This window comes from Danio rerio, chromosome 7, assembly GCF_052040795.2.
Source record: "Danio rerio strain M-AB ecotype USA chromosome 7, GRCz13ab, whole genome shotgun sequence".
NCBI classification, from domain to species: Eukaryota; Metazoa; Chordata; class Actinopteri; order Cypriniformes; family Danionidae; genus Danio; species Danio rerio.
The window spans coordinates 58,386,184-58,406,661 of NC_141027.1; the positions used below are offsets into that span (position 1 = coordinate 58,386,184).

Consider the following 20,478-nt stretch of genomic DNA (forward strand, 5'->3'; position numbering starts at 1 on the left):
CACCCGTGTGTGTGTGTGTGTGTGTGTGTGTGTGTGTGTGTGTGTGTATGTGCATCTCTTTTTTTCATTTTATCAATATGCAATAGTATGCATGTTAACAGTAAAGGGTATGTCAAAAACATACATTCCATTGTACATAATATCAATGTATGATATTTTTTTCTTTTTAAAATATTTCCTAAATGATGTTTAACAGAGCAAGGAAATTTTCATAGTATGTCTAATAATATTTTTTTCTTCTGGAGAAAGTCTTATTTGTTTTATTTCAGCTGAAATAAATGCAGTTTTTAATTTTTAAAAGCAATTTTAAGATCAAAATTATTAGCCACTTTTCGCAAAAACAAACGCCATCATAAATAAAAATTTGTTTTAATTTTCTTTAAATTAACAATTGGTATTAATTATTAGTAAATTAAGAGTCTTGATTTTTTTAACTGTAACCAAGGCATTTTTCAAAGGATGGTCCAACATCAAATTAGATTAGATTAAATTTAATTGCATTAAAAAGCCAAAGCATACTTACAGCCGCCCACATGTACAATCAGTAAAACTGTAAAAGGCATTCTACATTTGCAGTGACCAAATCAGAACAGTATAACCTTGTTGAAGTATACAGTATACCCAGAACAGTAGAACTGTATCTTGTTTGACGGTATAACCCTGCCTTGTTTGTTTCCCAGCCAGTGAGGTTTGTGTGATCTTTACACAGCAGAGAAGCTTGCTCATGTTAATGATTGCATTGCCCCTGGTCATGTCCCTCTGCAACACAGCTGACAGAACATCATTACAAATCACAGCTGCTGCTTTAACAACAGTGCTGTACTCTAGCCTATTTTATTTAGCTAATCGGATTTAAAACTAAATTAAGAGTTTTTGCTTGAGTCAGCAAATGGAATAATTGTTTTCCCTATTAAATATGAAGTATATAAAATTAAAGTCTGAATTAATAGCCTCTCTATATATTTCACTCAATTTCTATTTAACAGAAATATTAGAAACACATTTCTAAACACAATCGTTTTAATATTTGGTTTCTTTTGTCTGCCAAGATGACAAAACATAATATTTTACTAGATATTTTTCAAGATTAGACTTGTATTTTCAAGACTTGTTCTGTTAAACATCATTTGAGAAGTGTTTGAAAAAGAAAAAAACAGAAGAGCTAATAATTTTGTCTTCAACTGTGTATCTTAATGTTGCTTTTTATGCAATTTGTTTCACTCTTCCCACTCAAAACAGACATTGACTTTAAATTTGATAATATTTGCCATAAACAAACTGTGGATTTCATTAGAATTGTGTTTAGACTAGAAAGGACCAAGCTTTTTAAACTTGGAAATCAAGTGACTTGAAGTGTCATCCATGCCAGCCGGACAACCTGAGTTTTTGGCACCAAAATGTTGTTAGCTTTGTGCATAAGAAAACTGACAGATGGGGAGGTGGATGAGAGAGTGTGTACATCCACATCAAAGTGTCACAATCAGTATTCAGATTTCAAGATGACCAAATATCCTGCCTTTCTACTTAAATTAAACTGTTTCTTATGGAAGGATTATTTGAAATAAAAGAATAAGAAAAAAATTAATAAATGAATAAATAAAATAAAATAAAATAAATTATTAAATGAAATGAAATAAAATTGAATTAATAATAAAATAAAATTAAAAAATCCTCTTTGGTTTTCATTTTATAGGCCAAAATTTTGGTATTGATTTTACACTCTTAAAAACTCTGGGCTTTTGTAACCCAGTGTTGGGTCAAATATGAACAAACCTAACCATTGGGTTAAATAATGTAATTTAAATTCAATTGAAAATATTTGGATTTGCCCACATTTGACCCAACATTTGGTAATGACAACCCACCATTTTGAGTCTATTGGCACACCAAAAAAAGACATACAATTTCCTTTAAAATGAAAAAGAAAATCCATGACTTCATTTTTATCAGAAACACACTAAGAGCAATGACTAAAGTCAGTGGAGCCTCAATAATTGTGTAACGTCTCTTTAATTAATATAGTGCAGCTGTCATGCACTATAGACATGCTGCCCAAGGTTTAGTACCATTACATATGCATCAGCGAGTCCATTCATAGATGTCTATAGGCTCAATACTGAAAGCAAAAAAGTGTATTCAGACAGCACAAGTAACTGCTGAATGGGTTTCAACAGTCAGAGTAAGCCAAAGTCATTGCTCTAAATTTTACATGTACTGTACACCAGTGAGGCAATTCACAGTCATTAGCTTTCATTCAAAGATGCTAATTAAACTTATGAGCAAAACTAGAATATTGCATAAATCATTTGCGAATAAAGCACCGTTTGCATCTAATGAGTCAACAAAATGGTAATTTCCTGATCAACTGATCCACATAGAAAAAAGCAAGCTGGAATTTGCTGTAATTGGTGAAGCCCCTGTTGGACAATTTTCTTATTTCATAAATTATTAGCATCGCAGATTATAAAGACAAAATGTGAAGAGATTTTGAAGGCATAAGATCACTCTTTAGGAACACAGCAGCTCAAGACATCTCTGGATGGTAGTAATACAAGCTAGATTTACAATAGACTGATAATAATGGCATTTTAAAATGACCAAAACAACATTTCTGATGTGCTCGGTCTGCTGGTTTGTCCATTAATGCCGTCACATCGCATTTTTTTTTTTTATCACATGATCTGTTCAAACAAACTCATATGACTTTTTTGATGCGCATGCTGGAATGTGTTTCCGTTGTAGTTTATGACTATTTATTTGTTATCAGATGATAAGTGTATCCTACCCAGTTGTGCACAAGTTTTTATGTGCATTTTAAAAATATCCATGCATATCTTGGCATTTCCATTTAACATTTTTATGCTACAAATCAAAATGCTCATAAAAATAGCACTTTTTGTGATACAAAAGCTTGTATTTCTTTCTCAGACAAAGGTATGATTCAGATTGCAAAATCAGATTGTATTTTTTGTTAGTAAACCAAAGGATCTTCACACTACAATAAAGCCTCAATCCAATTTAAGACCTAAATTTTGAATACTTACATACCTTGCATGCAATGAACACACAACAAGGACAATTTGAGGGGTAAGAATCACCAGTCAAAAATTATCATGATTCCTTTTGTCACAATAAAGTATAATTGCAGTATAGTTACTAAATATATTGCAAAAATCTGCAGAAAAATAATTAAACATTGGTTCATTACGAAAACCCTATATACATTTCTGGAGATCACCAATTATGTAGCCAGAAGTACGTATAGCTGCATTTCATCTTTGAAACGAATGCTACGGGATGGTATGATGCCTTTTTGCACTTGCAGCTAACCGCTTACCTCCGTGTGGACGGCTTTCCCGCTGTTACTAGTTTGTCCAGTAGCTCGACATGTACATTGGCAGACTTAAGACATAGAGAGAAGTTGACGCAACAACGAGATTCGAGTCCAGTGAAGAACGGTTCCAGAAAGCAGGTGAGACAAAAACAGAAGCCAAAAAATTAAATAATCAAGTACAGTAAATAACAGGGTGAGAATGTGGTAAAATCTGAAAACATGGTAAATATCAGATGAGGGCTTTTATTTTTCTGCAGGTGTGAATGGCACTCACGAGAGAAATTTGAGATCAAAAAAGCGTACACAGCGGCCTCTTGTGGATTCACGAAAACAAAAACTGCAAAAAAAACAGGTGCTGGGACGTATTTGACACTCTCCAGAAATGCATTTAGGTGTACGTAGTCAGAATGAGCCATAGTTTAAAAAAATGCAATGTATTACCTTTTTCCAACTTCATATTGCATAGGTTCCTTAGAAAAACTTTGAAAATGTATTTTAACTGAATGACCTTTTTAAACTAAACAGAAACATTTCTCAGCTTGCTTCATTTTTATTTCTGTAGTACAAATAAATGGAACTGTCAAGCGTAAAACTGGCCAACACTTTAATGAAAACCTGTCTCAAATGTTGTACGCATTTTCTACTATGCCACTTTTATTTACTTACTGCATACTGATGGGGATTTCACTCACCAGAAAAAAAAAAACATCAACACCTCCATCTACTGTAGTAGACTGTAAAGAAATACATTAAATGTATTACATTAATGAATTACAATACAACCAAATAATATAATAGAATTTTGGCTATATTTGAAAATGGGCATCCATGCATAAATCTGATATTGTTGGTTTGCCATATAATACTATGGTGTATCAATGTTACCCCACACCCCTAACAATTGCATACCCTTTTGACAATGTCCTGTCCCAGGAATAATACTGAAATTGCCCGCATGAAGTCTTTAACACTGCTAGTTGAACTAATACCTGTTCAGTTTACATTCTTCAGGGTGTGTTGGAGGTGAGCTTTGTTTTCTCACCAGAACTAACCAGAGGAGTGATCTCCATTCTTGAACCTCTGCTCTTCTTGAGTTTCACAACTTTGCTTGAACACATGTCAGAACAATCAGGCACAATAATCGTTTCACTGATGATCGTTGTGAATGGCATGAACATACACAACACTGTGAATGTGTTTACATCATTTTAACACAATGCCACAATGCTAACATCTTTTTAAACATAACCTCTATAATATCTTGATAAGCTCACAAAAACGTTTATTGCCCTCTTCTCTGTTTTTACACAAATCAGAACAACACTACTGTCAAAAATACACAAAAAATTGTGAAAAAATAAATAAATAAATAAATAAATATAATCCAAAAGATAACCTAATCAAATCACTGAATCCTTACCCAACTGTAAGTTATTCTTCAAATCAAAAGGAAATTATGAATAACGAGGTGATAAACAATGACTACAGTAGAAGCATCTAACCTTTATTGCGGTAAGCCTAAACTTTACATACTGTAAGCTATAAACTTGTCTCTCAAATCTGATTGGATTATTGATTAATGTTATTTATGAATCAATGTAATTTGACACTTGCTTCTTATCCATACCCACATTTCTTATAATATTCTTATAATAAAAGAGAATAATTACTTTACTTTAAACAAATTTAGTAAACATGTTGCCTTAAAAATACATTGTTATCTGGAACTGTTAAGTTGACTTTTGCAATTATGCACATTGTTATTTTACTTGATAATTTTACGCAAAATTGTTTTGTCACTATTTTAAGTAAAGTCAACTAAATGTTTTTACAGTGTTGGTATATACACAAATTTTAAAATGCAGATATTTTTTACATTTCAAACTAAAATTATTCGTCAATATGTTTTATATTCAAAATAGTACGCATAAACAGCACACAGCCAAATTGACGTCAGTTTGATGTATCACAACCTCGGTTTAGGGGTAACTTCACATCCCCCAGCCAAAAGGGGTTACTAACTCAGCAAAACTCACCCTATGTGTCCCCTCCCCCACAAACAAATCAGCTAAACCAAATGAGTTAAGATGGCTTACCACATTGCCAGTCATTATAAACATATCTGAAGCTGACCCAGCAACTAGCTATTATACAGTGGTTATAAAACAAATGCGTGTTTGCTGGTGTGAACTGGTTTATCCAGCAGTGCTTTACACCAACATGGGGCCCTATCATACACCCAGCGCAATAAGGCATGAGACATGTTTGGCGTGATTTGCTGCTATTTTCAGACCAGCGAAACCCTGATTTTCATGTTTTGAACTACGTTGTTTAAATAAAAATCCATCCATTTGCACAACTTTGTGGACTCATGGGCATGCTGGTGTAAAATAGAGGTGTGGTAAGGTTGCATTGTTGGCCCGTTGCTATTTTGAGGAAGTAAAATAAATTGCACCCGTGAACAACTCAAAGCTGGCCTAAAGTCCAGCGCAGAGCGTGTTAGCTATGTGCCTATGTGCGTTTAAACACTTACACATTGCTTAATACACACAGGATGTACACCAATGCACAAATATCTTACATTTAAAAACAATTAAAGTGTTACAAAAAACTTTTTTTTCTACATAAATATAAAAACCATTTATGCCTTCTTCATCTCGGTAAGGCTTTTTTTCAGTTTATTCATGACAGTTTGCATTTGTAAAATGTTATTACTATCAGTATTATTTATTATATGCATATTTATATGTAATTAAAACAAGTTAGATGTGTCCTCCTGTGGGGTTTTGGAGACGTACGTATACATTTCCAAACGTGAAATAAGAACAGGACGTGTGTTTGGATATAACTCAGTGTTTTGACCTCACTTCATTATTATTGTTCATTTATTCGTTTGCTGGAAATTAGAACTGAATTTAATATAGTTTTAAAACATCTTTGTGTTTAAGAAATGGCATTAAATATGTAGGCTAATGGATGTCTTCAATGGAATGCGTACAACACCGTTTCCTTTTCCACGAAAGTAAAGGAGTAAATAAAGTAAAGAGAAAGTTAAGAGGTCGAATTATCGAATTCTTTATCTTCCTGCTGCAGATGGTTTAACTGTTTTCTCGCTAGTGAAGTGTTCCGTTTTTCCACTTACAAAGTCTGCCATGTAAATAGCAAATGCGCCATGGCACGACGCCACTGAATTCTTAAAGAAAATGTGAGATGAGACTCTGATTAGTTTAATGCACGTTATGCTCAAAACACACCCATAACTCACTAATAGAATAAGCACAACCCTGTTACACCATGCACCACGGCGCAAACCATATTTTTCCATCCTCAAAATAGCTAAAGTGGATTCGAACACACTCCTAACAATTTTGCGCCATGTGCTTTAGACTTTGCACCTAAATTGTTAAAATAGAGTTCATGGTTCTAGTTATTGCAGATCCAACTAATGAACTGCACTTAGCAATTAAGAGCAAATTGAAATTAACTGTATTATTTCTTAGCATTGACGTATTCAGCAGACCAATTTATAGCATTCCCACAGAATATCCCACTGAATTCATATTTGTAACTAGCCCATGATGAAGCTGAACTGAACTATGATTATTGTCATTTCAAATTTGATTTTGAAGAAAAATCTTTGCTGCATCACATGGTAAGCCTACATCATTACTTCCAAAACCATAGTTTACAAACAGGTTTGTTAACCGCATCAATTCCCCATTGAATTGCCATTTAGCATTTTGTAGATTTCAGAATTAACACCTGAACAAACGAGAGATACCATGAGACAGACTGTGTGCGTGTTTGTGTGTAAGCACATGTCTGGGCACCTTGATCCCTGCTGGGAAACTTTCAGGCCCGGGGAAACTGTGTTACCATAGAGACACATCTAAGTGAATATCCATAGCAACTGCCGCTGAAATGCACGGTCAATATCATAATATGAGCAATATTAGGGAAACAGCAGTGGGAGTAGAGCAGCATGTTTTTTTAGAAGACACATAGGTTTTATCTGAAGTATACAGTGCATCAAAAAGTGTTGAATCACACTATTTGTGTGTTTGTGTATATCCAGCAAACAATTTTGTGTTTAATGGACATCTAATAGACATATAAACGTAGACAACTTGGCTAAAACAATGGACTTGGCAACTGGGGTGGCGGTTCCCATTTTTAAGAAGGGGGACTGGAGGGTGTGCTCCAACTATAGGGGGATCACACTCCTCAGCCCCTCGGGAAAGTCTATGCCAGTGTACTGGAGAGTAGGATCCGGCTGATGGTTGAACCTAGGATCCAGGAGGAACAATACGGTTTTTGTTCAGGCCTTGGAGCACGGGACCAGCTCTATACCCTCACCAGGGAGCTCAAGGTTTCTTGGAAGTATGCCCAATCAGTCCAAATGTGTTTTCATGGAGAAGGCATTTGACCATGTCCCTGGCATTCTGTGGAGAGTGCTCCGGAAGTATAGGGTCAGAGGTGCTCTGTTAAGAGCTGTCTTGTCCCTGTTTGCGTTGCCGGCAATAAGTCAGACTTGTTCCCAGTGCATGTTGGACTCCAAAGGGCTGCCCTTTGTCACCAATTCTGTTCATAATTTTTATGGACAGAATTTCAAAGCGCAGCCTTGGAGTGGAGGGGGTCAGGTTCGGGGATCACAGGATTTCATCTCTGTTATTCGCAGACAATGTTGTTCTGTTGGCTTCGTTGAACATGGACCTTCAGCATGCACTGGGGAGGTGTGCTTCCGAGTGTGACGCAGCTGAAATGAGAATCAGCACCTCCAAATACAAGGCCACGGTGCTCCACAGAAAAAAAGGTTGTTTGCCATCTCCAGGCTGGAGAAAAGACCTTACCCCAGGTGGAGGAGTTTTAGTATCTTGGGGTTTTGTTCATGAGTGAGGGAAGGATGGAACGTGACATTAATAGACAGATTGCAGTGGCAGCAGTAATGCAGTCAATGTACCGGTCCGTTGTGGTAAAGAAGGAGCTGAGCTAAAAGATAAAGCTCTCGATTTACAGGTCAATCTACGTTCCTACTCTCACCTATGGTCATGAGTTTTGCATCATGACCGAAAGGACAAGATCTCGGATACAAGCGGCCTCTGTCACCTGGGAGTAGCTCAAAGTAGAGCCGCTGCTCCTCCACATTGAGAGAAGTCGGCTGAGGTGGCTCGGGCATCTGTTTTGGATGCTCCTGGATGCCTACCTAGGAAGGTGTTCCAGGCATGTCCCACCATGAGGAGGCCTCAGGAAAAACCCAGGACATGCTGGAGGAACTATGTCTCTCGGCTGACCTGGGAACACCTCAAGATCTCCCCGGAGGAACTGGAGGAAGTGTCTGGGAAGAGGGAAGTCTTGGGATCTCTCCTAAGACTGCTGCCCCCATGACCTAGCCCAGGAAAAATGGTTGAAAATAAATGAATGAATGAATGAATGAATGAATGAATGAATGAATGAATGAATGAATGAATGAATGAATGAATGAATGAATGTGTTTAAACATCTATAAGACATTTATTTGACATCTTTAAAAAAAAACAAAAATACTTCCTGGGTACACATATATGGTACACCAGTTCATGCATAGGCTTTTGTACTGCTTCTACTTGTACTTGTCATCAAGTTTTATGGTACAAAACAGATTTTATATATTTCTCTACATGAGTTATATGCTTTACTATTTTATCTATAAATATCAACTACCTCTATAGGGGAAAAATGTAGTTACTACAAAACTACCAGCTACTTAAGCAACATTAACTGGGAATTTCTGTCCAAACAGAGCTTTTTGGAGTTCCTCCAACAACAAACTAATTAGTTCTGTAATCAGTATTCGAGGGTCAGTGCGAGTCATACCTGCCAACACTCCTATTTTTCCCGGGAGTCTCCCGTATTTGGGACCCAACTCCCGCCACCCTCTCATTTTGTTATTTCTCCTGGAAAACTCCCGTAATGTGGATCATGCTTGGAGTATGGAAGGAAATTATGCATTACATCGTGGTGATACCTACAATAATTCCTAACTGTTTAAATTGCCAGTAGAATAGTTAAAGAAGATGAAATTCATTCATTCACTCATTTTCGACTTAGTCCCTTTATTCATCTGGGGTCGCCACTGCAGAATGAACCACCACCTTATCCAGCATATGTCTTATGCAGCGGATGCCTTTCCAGCTGCAACTAATCACTGGGAAACACTATCATTTACATACAAACACTATGGACAATTTAGCCAACCCAATTCACTCATAGCGCATGTCTTTGGATTGTTGGGGAAACCGAAGCACCGAATTCAGTCTGTAGGCTAGTCAAAAACACCTGACTTGGGTTATACAGCATGAGCAGGATACATAAGAAGATTTTATTTGTTAAAAAATATAACTCCATTTTTAATAATTTTGAGATATCATGTTGTTATGTTGTGCATTGAAGAAATTATATGGAAATTACTAAAACTGGAGTTTTTAGTTTTCAGAAATCCTGTTACATTGAGTTGCCCCTCAGAAAACAAAGACGCCTCATGAAAACATGTATTACATTAAATAGGCCTATTGATGAGTTAAATTCCATAAAACTAGATTTAAGAGACATTGTGTGAAAAAATAAATAAATAAATAACACTTCATATATCACCCTGTTAAAATATAAGAATGTTAAGAGGTTGTACAGAGATTATGTAAATGTTTACTGGCCACACAATGGGGAAATATAATCAATAGATATAATAGTATATTCTAATTTATTATCTGCATTGAACAGGGATTCCTGCATAATTTCTTTTTCACAAAAATATACTAAATGAATAAAAACAAGTAAAAATGTAATATATAGCTTCTCATGTACAGAGTAGAGGTGAACAAGGTGGCTGAAGATCTTTTAAAACTTGCCCAGAGAAAAGCTGTTGCTATCAAATATGTTTTACTTCACGTTTAACAGTGAAGAGATTGATTAAATAGGACTATTTATGGAAGGTTTGCAAAGAAGGTTCATGTAAACTTGTAAAAAATATATTGTAGTATTTTTAAAATACAAAAAATACAGTATTTTATTGAAATACATTTAGCGGCTGCTGTTGTTGTAGTTTATTTTGATACAAATAAAACTGAGGTATTTGGTATTTTATTTTAAAATATATTTCAATGTATTTCAGCCTTTCCCTGGGTACAGTCTGTAATACCCACGGGTCTCCAAATTTAGAATAGTGTCTGATGGCTAAGGCTGCCCGAATCCCGGTCTATAGCAGGTACTAACTCGGTTTTCAACTGTGTTATTCAGACACCATAATCCTCCATCCCCACACAACGGTCTCCCGGATATTCAGAGGCAAATGTTGGCAGGTATGGTTAGAGTATATGTGTGCTTCAGTGTATGTGATTGTATTTATAATCCTCAAGAGGGCAGCACTGCTATTTATTCCAGATAAATCCAACTATTTCACATGTATGACCTATTTATGACCCAAATTAAACAAGTATCAGATTTTACTTTTTTTTTTTTTTACGAAAGAGAGGGAGGCTAACTATTTAATTTGCTTTCAGTGTTAAATTATGGAGATGAATGTTCATTTGTGGTACTGAGAAAAGGCAGCTTTCAAATAAAAACATTTCAGAATTGTGAAAGCAGCAGAGGGTGGGAATATTTTAAAAGGTTGAATTTCATTTGGTCAGAGTGCAGCATTCTGGGTGAGCTTCACAGACTTAATGGTAATATGCAAATAGGCCTTCTGGGAGTAAGCAGTAGCCAAGAAGCTCTGTAATACCTGGAGTAAGCTATTCATTAGCATTCCCATTCATCTCAGTGGCAGTTTTATAGCTGCCTGGCACAGAACTACCCAGGATTATGAATCGTAAATCTGTCAGTTGCGAAAACAGTTTATCATGTCATTCACTATTATTTATTCTTTCCACAGTTCTCCATTTGCTTGCAAAAAGAAATGAGAAAAAGCATTTTGTGACTACTAAACAAGTTGTTGTTTTGGTATATAAGTTCTTAATAAAATTAATTATTATGCAAAATCTGTTTTTACATGGTGCTTGGACATGAATGTGTGTTGGCAGTCTGTGAACACTGAACACAACCACGCAACACATTGATAAAAATACACCTACTTCTTGTTTTTAATCATTAGGTCTCATTAGGCATGCTAATTTGAGACTCTAAGCCACAGGTGTCAAACTAGTTCCTGAAGGGCCGCAGCTCTGGACAGTTTAGTTCCAACCCTGCTTACCTGAAGGTTTCAAACAAGCCTGAAGGAGTTCAATCAGTTGGGTTTAATTAGGGTAAAAGCTAAACTGTGCAGTGGTGCAGAGCTGCTGACCTCCAGGAACTGTGTGACAACTGTGCTCTAAGCAATAAAATGTCAAATTGTTTAGGCCCTGCCCACATCCAGATAGTCCTTCATTACTGTAGTTTCTGCCCTCTGTGAGTTTTGTGCGGTTGTATGCTGTATAAGCAACATTTTCCATAGCTCCATCTGCAAAAACGTCTCCTATGCAATGAAAGTATTATGCATTTGCACCACAAAATGTGTTCATGACTGTGCAAATAATCTTACTACAGAGTGCTTTGTGTACGAGGAGCAATACAAGGCAAGTTCATGGCTGCAAATGACTGTTTAAACTTCACACAGAAATGCCACTGGCCCAGTCGGGACTCGAACCAGTAACCTTCTTGCTGTGAAGTGACAGTGCTAACCATTGAGCCACCATGTTGCCCCCAATTAAAGCTGCTTTGAATTGAATTTTTTTGTGAAAAGCGATACACAAATAAATTGAATTGAATTGAATTGAATTGAATTGAATTGAATTGAATTGAATTGAATTGAATTTAATTTAATTTAATTAGACAGGCGTTCACCCCCTGGTCTCCTATCAAGTTTGTTTTACTGTGGTTTTTAGGCGCTTTTGGAAGATTCAAAAAAGGACCACTACACAAGCCCATTATACAGCATGGAAAAGTCATTGTAAAATAAGCTATTTAGACTGTTTTCATCAGGAAAAATTAATTTATATACAAAGAGGTTGGCTTGAGGGTGATTAACTGCTAAGGGTCATTTTCCTTTTAGGTGAACTATTGCTTTAAAATTTCAGCCCCCTTATAGACTGATTTCAAGCAGCCATTTTAAAAGCAATATTGAGGCTATGGTTGGAGAAAATCCCAAAGTATCGTCTGAGTCACACAGGAAAGTTGTGTACCTGGCTGTATATTTTATCAGCAAAGAGGAAGTGACACAAATTTATAATTTCACTGCCTTCTGAGTGACTTGAAGGTCCGTTCTAAATGAATAGTGAAATAAAAAGGGATATCAGACCTCATTTTCAGCTAAGTTAAGGAAAATGGCACTAGTTAGCCAACGTTTTCTTTCCCAAACATTTATCAAACTCAAGTTAATGAACTGATTCTTTCACTATATTAGACTTGTCATGATACTGAATTTCGGAACTAAAATAAAAAAATATGTCCATTTCCCGCTAACATTTAAGCACTGTTAAAAACGTTCTTAAACAGCACTGATTTGCCATAATATTCACTATTGCTCAACAGAAATGACTGTGAAGGTCATCAGTTCACTGCACTTCACCAATGTTTACCGAGTGCAGACACAGACGAGCAATCAGCCAATTCACTCAGTGAACTGATGACCTTCACAGCCAATCACAGTCATTTCTGTTGAGCACTGGTGAATACTATGGCAAATTTGTGCTGTTTAAGAACCTAAAATCCCTAATATGCTTTTAATTGTTTAAATTAAACTTAACTGAATGATATTAAAGTGATGTTTACACCACATCTGCACTTTGAAATTGCAGCAACACCATGTTGGTGCTGATTCTCTACTTCTGAGTTTATTCCCACCGCAGCCTCGCTTTCGTTTTTTTTAAATGGCAGCCTTGTGAAATAAGCGCGTAGTGACCTTTTAACTGAATAGAGCTGGTCTAGTTTGAGACCAAGGTTCTTGGTTTGATGAGATATTGTAATTTATCTCTCCAAAAAAAACTCCTTTTGACCAGCTCCTCCAGCTCACCATATTGTCTTACTGCTTGTCTCAGCTTCACCATTCTCAGGTGACACACATGGCATTTTAAGGCAAATCTGATGGTTCCCCATAAATCAATGAAGAGCTGACTCAGTACTGCAATTCAGCATTTCTGTCAAAAGTTTAAAGAGTTCAAGACTGTAACTTCATCTGATCAAATCTGATGGCGACTTTTACATTTTAGCTTCAAAGCACTTTTAAATACAATATACAGAACACAGAAATGGGCAGTAATACAGTGATTTAATGAAAAGCATTGGGCTTTCTGCCAACAGTGACTGGGACTTGCAAGGGATTGTCTTACATCCCTAAAGATGTATGACAGCACTGACCTACAGTACAGGACAAAGACAAAACAAAATGATCCAACTGAATTAACACTCATTAACAATCTATATCCAATATCAGATACATATTTAAGTTACTGAAATCTTATACCATAAGATAATTTGTTCTTTTTGGATTATTTACAATATCTGAATGCAGCTGTAACTTTAGTTTGTATTTCGACTGTACAGTAACTCTAACTGTAGTATTGTGAAATACAGGGATACAAGCTATTTTTATTAAACTGTAAAATGTATCCCACCTTGGCAGAGCTAAAGTTTCAGTCTCCAACACGTCAGTCTTCAGTGTCACAAGAGAATTTATCCAATATGCTAAATTGTACTCAGAAAAAAAAAATTCTTATTATCATTATAGCACTGCAACAAACTTATTTAATTACCTTTAGGTTTATTTGACAATAATACATATACTGTATGTACAATTTGACAGAATTAACCAAAGGGCTAAAGTGTTTCACAATTTTCGGGTCCCTAGACAGATGGTAAAACTGTCACCCTAAAACCATTATGGTTGACATTGTCTGTTTACCATGATTAAAAGTTGTGCACTGTATCTCCTATTTCTTACATCATCCTATTACAACTACTTAGCAGAAATCTCATCTTATCTCTAGGGTAAGATCAGATTTCCTTAAAGACTATAGTTTCAGAAAAACTGAACTGCAGGAGAATCACTAGGGAACTAGTGGAGAGAAAGGTGGAACTAAACCTTGCATAGAGCCTATACTTTTAAAAAGCTGCTACAGGCTAATTACAATTTAAAGTCATTTAAAATAGTTTAGCACGCATTTCATCCCAGGCCTTCACTGATGCTTCATTTTAAAGATTTAAGCTATTCATTCATTCAAGTTTAGGTTCTTTGTGATTTGTGGTCTTTGATGCTCATATTACTTTAAGGGTAGAGATGAACCGGCATTAAATCAGAATTGGTGGGTCCCACCTGGTCCTAGTTTAATGCTTGTTAATCAGTCCAAAACATATATGGAAATTAAGGATTGTAAATTGTAAAACTTTATATGGTCCCAAAACCTGTAATCCAACAATCCAACACTAATAACACTTTTTATTCAATAGTGAGGTCTTATTTATGCCAATCTTTGTTTTAGAGTTGCTCAAAAATGGTGTTGCTGTTATTTTACATTACAATAATAAATATGCAAATAAGCCTGAGACACTGAAGAAAAGCACAGATGTATCAGCAGTCAGAATATTGTAGAGCATAAAACAATGCTCTCTGATTGGTGGATCTCATATTGGCTCCATGCAGGTTGTAAAAAACACAATTGCCTCTTTAGAGCATCTAGTTAATGAAGTTTCATTCATTCCATACCCAAAATCAGTCAGCCTTCTTAAAAACTGATATCATAAATTCAGACTTGCAAGATGATTGAAATATTGGAAGGAAATCCTAAAAACTACATGGGTTTTATAATGTATGTATGAGGGGAAGTGTCTTCAGGGAATTTGAGATGCCATTTCTTCTGTATAATAGATATTCAATACCATTTAAAAGCACAGCACTGCTTTGTTTACAGCTCTAACCAAGGAAATGTTATATCCATGCTGTTCTTTATGCACATGTAAATGCCATTGTCTGAATAAGGGTGAAGAAACTGTACATTTTTATTCAGTTACTAAGAGCATTCTGTTTTTATAAATCATAATATTTTAAAATTATACAATCTAATCTAGGTCCTTAAGTGACTCGTTCAGTTGCATCCAGCACATTTGGGATTGTGATTAAATGATTTTGATTAAAATGCAGTGGTTGCCTTTATTTTTAAAGTGCTTGTGTTCTGTCCAAGATAAGAAAGAAAGAAAGAAAGAAAGAAACAAACAAACAAACAAACAAACAAATAAATAAAAAAAATGTGTTGCTAAGCATAAGTGCTTTAAATCCCAATAAAAATGGATTATTCTATGCCATACACAAGATATTATTGAACCTACACACAGAAGTGTGTAGCATGGGGCATGGGAGATGGGGTGAAATTGCAGGAGTTTTCTGGAAGACAGAACAAAACAGGAGTGTTGGCAGGTATGAGTTAGTGTCAGATGTCTATGTCTGTCTAAGTAGTTTTAAATGACGGGGGTCTTTCTGTCAAATATGTGGTGTTTCTCTGAATCCCATAAAATTTTAAGGGGCAAAAAGAAAAGAGTAGAAAAGGAAGAATCTATTAAACATCTAATTATACACACAAATCGTTGGAACCACCTGACTTCACATGTCTGAAATCCCAGAGCAACAAAGGCTTTGGATTCTTATTAAAGCAAATGTCCAAATGCTATAAAAAGTAAGGCATCTGTAAGTCATCAAAAAGTCTATTTTCTCTCAACCTTTTCTGTCAGACAGGTATAAAATTAGAATCAAGATTACTGGTTTGAAGAGGCTTGAAATGACTGTGCACCACAGGTGCTCCACTCCTGGAGGGTCACAGCTCTGCACAATTATACACACCTAATCATCAAGACTTCAGGCTTAATTGACAACTACAAGTGAGTGTAGTGCAGGATTGGAACTAAACTTTGGTTGTGGCCACCCAGAACCTGAATTTAAGAACCCTGCTGCAAAACCATTCCAAACTGTGAATCATTTCATTCCTTTATTCATTTTCCTTTCAGCTTAGTCCCCTTATTAATCTGGGGTCACCACAGTGGAATTAACCGCCAACTTATCCAGCATGTTATACACAGCGAATACACTTCCAGCCACAAACCACCACTGGAAAACACCCATACACTCTCATTCACACACATATACTACTGTACGAACAGTTATACCTTACCCAATTCACCTAAAGCGCATGTCTTTGTACTTTTAGGGGCAACTGAAGCACGTTAAGGAAACCCACGCCAACACGGGGAAAACATGCAAACTCCACACAGCAATGCCAACTGACCCAGCCGAGGCTCGAACCAGCGACCTTCTTGCTGTGAGACAACAGCTCTACGCCCATACTGTGAATCATTTCACGGTTCAAATGAATTAAGATAAATGAATCTCCCTTTAAATATCTAAACACAATATGTGTAGTTTCTGTTTACATTCTGTTCATGTTTTTTGTGAGTTTTATTTTTACACTTGCTCTTCTGTAATGGGTTCATAAAAGAAAATGTCAAATGCACTTTATGTCTTGATTAAGTTCTGCATTGTTCCATAACAAATGCACTTTAAGGTTATGAATTAACATATATACATAGGTGTATATGCATATAAGCAGAGTTTTTGTGAGAAATGCTTCTCTTGTGATGTAATTGACCTGTACAGCTTTTTACTTTTCTTCAAGCAAATATGATGTTGATTGCAACTTTCTGTCATACACCATGCCTACCAAAAAGGTACCATTTTGCAGTGCAGACACAAGCCTGATAAAGGTGACCGGTACCAAACTATACTGAACCATACCGCTGAGTGGAAATGAGGCATTATTGATGGTTTTGCTGTGACAGATAGATGAGAAAAGCAAAAATCTAGACAGTTCAGTTGTTTTATGGTATTTATTATTAATATATTATTAAATCCTTTATTAATCAACAATACTGTGTCTTTATAAAAATCAGTAGATGAAGAGTAACAAAAGCTGTTAGTGTCAAACTGCCCTGTAGAATTTATTTTACCTAGAAACTGCAGTCGAATGTACAGTAGTGTGGAAAAAGTGTTTGTTCCTTACTGATTTCTTACTTGTTTGCTTGTTTGTCAAAATTTTATATTTCAGATCATCAAATAAATTTAAATGTTAGTCAAAGATAACACGCTTCATAAGTAAATGCTTCATGTAGTATTAAATTAAGGTTTTTATTATTCGGGGAAAATAAAATACAAAACATAGGCTTGTGTAAAGAGCTGTTTGATCCTCACTATCCTTAAAAGCTAGACAATATGCAGAGATCCAAATAAATTCAAAAACAAATGAGCAGAAAATAATTGAGATCTACTGGTCAGGAAAGGTTTATAAAGCCTTAGAACTGCAGCAAACCATAGTAAGACCCAATGTCTACTAATGGCAAACTCATGGAACAGTGAAGAAACTTCCCAGGAGTTACCGAAATGAACAATGAACAAAATTACCCCAAGAGCTCTTTGACAACTCATCTAGCGGTCACAAAAGACCCCACAACAACATCAAAAGAACTGCAGGCCTCACTTGCCTAAGAAGATAAGGTAAGTGTTCATGAGTGTTCATATGGTGCTTATGCACCATAAGAAAGAGACTGGGCAAAATTGCCTTGAGTTCCAAAATGAAACCCACTACTGAGCAAAAAAAAAACATAAAGGCTTGTATCAGTTTTGCTAGAAATCATCTGTATGATCCTCAAGACTTTTGGGAATATACTCTGTAGACTGATGAGACATAAGTTAAACTGTAGGTGTGTTTCCCACAGTGGTGTAAAGTACTTAAGTAAATGGACTTTGTTACTTAAGTATTTTTTTGCCTACTTTGTACATGTTCTGAGTTTAAAAAATATAAGCAACTTTTACTCTCTACTCTACATTTTTGATTGAATGTATGTATTCTTTACTCCACTGCATTTGAACAGACGCTTATAGTTACTCATTATATTGTGATTGTGATTGTACGTGACAAGTCGCCATCTTTATCTACCACGGCTAATTTGTTGGCCGGACGAGGCGATATCGCCATCTGCAGGCTGCTGAAGGTACTGTATGCTATTTATGAGCTAAATCACGTGAACGTGAATTAGCAGCTTGCCGAATACCAGGTGTTTAATTAGCGACATGGCTGCACAAATGATGAAGCTGAAGTCAGCACATCAAGCAGTGCCAGCACTGATGACCATCCATGGCCTTATCTGAAAGAAATGTTTTTATTTGCCGATATGCTGAATGTCTCTTACAGGATGCAGCGTCTACTTTGTTTGCCACGAAAATAAGTGCCTTTAAGAATTTATCGTAAACTTGGAGAAAACACATTAAAGTTAGAGTCTATTTAATGTTAATTTAATGTGAATTAAGTTAATTTAATAGTTACTGATATGGCAAAAAGAACCTTTCTTGGTGTTCTTTGAGCCTACATTCAGTATGAGTAAATACTTAAGTTCTTTTAAAATTGGATACTTTAATACTTTTACTCAAGTCTTATTGGAATTGGTGACTTGTATCGCGTAATGGAGTAATTTTTTACAGTAAGGTATCTGTACTTTTACTCAAGAATGGTTTTCAGGTACTCTTTATACCTCTGGTGTCCTATTATGTGCAATCTAAAAATAGCACCACTTTTCAATGGGCTATTTTTCTGTTTCAAGACCCGGAAGACTCATTGTGATAAACTGAACCATGAATTCTGCTGTGTACAAACATATCCTGAAGGAGAATGTCTAGCCATCTATGAGTGACCTTAAGCTGTAGCAAACTTGGGTTTTGCACAGCGGTGGAAAGAGTACTGTAAAATCATACTCAAGTAAAAGTACTATTACTTGTCTAAAAATGTAGTTCAAGTAGAGTAAAAGTGTCTGTTGTAAATATTACTCTAAATAGGAGTAAAAAGTAGACCTTTCAAAAGTACTCATGAGTAGTGACTAGTGAGTATTACGCTGTAAAAATATGACGAATTTACATGTAATTTGTGGATGTGTGTAAACATAACATTCTGTAGTGCATTTAGTTATTGCCCAGCAGGCACACAACGTCACAAGACATTAATATTAGGTTAGATTTAGACCAAATTCAATATCTAGCCAGCGTCTAAGGACAACGTTATTTTGATGTCCAATAATGACATCAAATGACATTGATATTTGGTCGATTTTAGGTTTTGTTGGAAAGTGACCAAATTTAACATAGAGCCAACATCTTAAACCAACATCATATTGATGTCAAATACTGACATTTATTCGTCAGGTATGGCAACCAAAATCCAAAATCTGTAATATCATTAGACATTGATATTTGGTTGGTATTAGGTTAGACATTGAGGCTGGCCGGACGTTGAGTTCTGACATCAATCCGATTTTCATTTCAAAACAAAATGCAACATCCCCATGACGTTAGGGTACAAAGTCAATCTGACTATATGTTGATGTCTTCTGCCGGCTGGGTGTTTAAGGCCATTTCGGTCATCATACAGTAAACATTTGTTATCTTCTCATCAGTGACACGGGTCTCTGGGTCAATGCATGTAAAGATTTTGGACATTTTCTTGAACACTCTTAATGCTTCCAAACAGTTTGCTGCATTTATAAAGTCCACATGTCTTGAGGTAGTTCATTATGAGGTGATTTACCTTCTATGTTTAATTTGATTGGACTCGCAGGACAGATTTTTCTAATCCCCATAGACAAGAAAAAATAAAGTAGTGACTGCAGAATGAAGAAAGTAGTGGAATAAAAGTACCAATACTGCACTAAAATGTACTCAAGGGGAAGTAAAAGAACACATTTTTTTAAAACTACTTAGTAAATTACAGTTCCTGAGAAAAACTATTCAATTACAGTAGTTTGAGTTTTTGTAATTAGTTACTTTACACCACTTATTCTGCAGCAGAACAAAGATTCAAAGCACACCAGCAGGTCCACTTCTGAATGGCTGAGGAAAAACAAAATGAAGACTTCGGAGTAGGGCAAACTTTGAATACTTTTCCTACCTTGTGTGGAGTCACATAACCCACTCTGTTCAGCATTTAGGTTTACACTTCTGTATCGAGCACACACATATGGTCTGGCTCACATCTGCCAGCTCCTGCCTCTGACTGAGCAAGTTTGTGCTACTTGTACTTTAAGGTAGTATTCCAAAAAAACTGGACACA

At 35.9% G+C, this 20,478-nt stretch overlaps 2 protein-coding genes across 3 annotated transcripts in view; one reads left to right on the top strand and one right to left on the bottom strand.

The window, feature by feature from the left end:
- Window positions 1–20,478, bottom strand: part of ank2b (ankyrin 2b, neuronal) — a 243,298-nt gene that overhangs the window by 208,240 nt on the left and 14,580 nt on the right.
- The window catches only part of LOC147843211 (uncharacterized), a 501,869-nt gene that overhangs the window by 162,181 nt on the left and 319,210 nt on the right, over window positions 1–20,478 (top strand). The gene's annotated exons all lie outside the window — the stretch shown is intronic.